Raw genomic sequence first — 1491 nt, 5'->3', positions numbered from 1 at the left:
TCAAAAGGGCTGACTTTCAAAAATTAAGGAAATTAGTTAGGGAAGTGGATTGGACTGAAGAATTTATGGATCTAAAGGCAGAGGAGGCCTGGGATTACTTTAAGTCAAAACTGCAGAAGCTATCGGAAGCCTGCATCCCAAGAAAGGGGAAAAATTCATAGGCAGGAAATGTAGACCAAGCTGGATGAGCAAGCATCTCGGAGAGGTGATTAAGAAAAAGCAGAAAGCATACAGGGAGTGGAAGATGGGAGGGATCAGAAAGGAAAGCTACCTTATTGAGGCCAGAATATGTAGGGATAAAGTGAGACAGGCTAAAAGTCAAGTAGAGTTGGACCTTGCAAAGGGAATTAAAACCAATAGTAAAAGGTTCTATAGCCATATAAATAAGAAGAAAACAAAGAAAGAAGTGGGACCGCTAAACACTGAGGATGGAGTGGAGGTTAAAATAATCTAGGCGTGGCCCAATATCTAAACAAATACTTTGCCTCAGTCTTTAATAAGGCTAATGAGGGTCTTAGGGATAATGGTAGCATGACAAATGGGAATGAGAATATGGAGGTAGATGTTACTATATCTAAGGTCAAAGTGAAACTCGAACCACTTAATGGGACTAAATCGGGGGGCTCAGATAATCTTCATCCAAGAATATTAAAGGAATTGGCACATGAAATGGCAAGCCCATTAGCAAGAATTTTTCATGAATCTGTAAACTCAGGGGTTGTGCTGAATGAGTGGAGAATTACTAACATAGTTCCTATTTTTAAGAAAGGGAAAAAAGGGTAATCCAGGTAACTACAGGCCTGTTAGTTTGACATCTGTAAGACATATGCAAGTCTTGGAAAAAATTTTGAAGGAGAAAGTAATTAAGGACATTGAGGTCAATGGTAAATGCGACAAAATACAACATGGTTTTACAAAAGGTAGATTGTGCCAAACCAACCTGATCTCCTTCTTTGAGAAAGTAACAGATTTTTTAGACAAAGGAAATGCAATGGATCTAATTTACCTAGATTTCAGTAAGGCGTTTGATACTGTGCCACATGGGGAATTATTAGTTAAATGGGAAAAGATGGGGATCAATATGAAAATTGAAAGGTGGATAAGGAATTGGTTAACAGGGAGACTACAGTGGGTCATACTGAAAAGTGAACTGTCAGGCTGGAGGGAGGTTACCAATGGAATTCCTCAGAGATTGGTTTTGGGACCAATTTTTTTATTACTGATCTTGGCACAAAAAGTGGGAGTGTGCTCATAAAGTTTGCGGATGATACAAAGCTGGGAGGTATTGCCAATTCAGAGACAGACAGGCATGTCATACAGGAAGATCTGGATGACCTTGTAAACTGGAGTAATAGTAATAGGATGAAATTTAATAGTGAGAAGTGTGAGGTCATGCATTTAGGGATTAATAAGAATTTTAGTTATAAGCTGGGGACATATCGATTAGAAGTAACGGAGGAGGAGAAGGACCTTGGAGTATTGGTTGACCAC

Source organism: Eretmochelys imbricata, chromosome 5 (assembly GCF_965152235.1).
Source record: "Eretmochelys imbricata isolate rEreImb1 chromosome 5, rEreImb1.hap1, whole genome shotgun sequence".
NCBI classification, from domain to species: domain Eukaryota; kingdom Metazoa; phylum Chordata; order Testudines; family Cheloniidae; genus Eretmochelys; species Eretmochelys imbricata.
The sequence above is the reverse complement of the archived record's forward strand: the minus strand, read 5'-3'. Positions refer to the sequence as shown.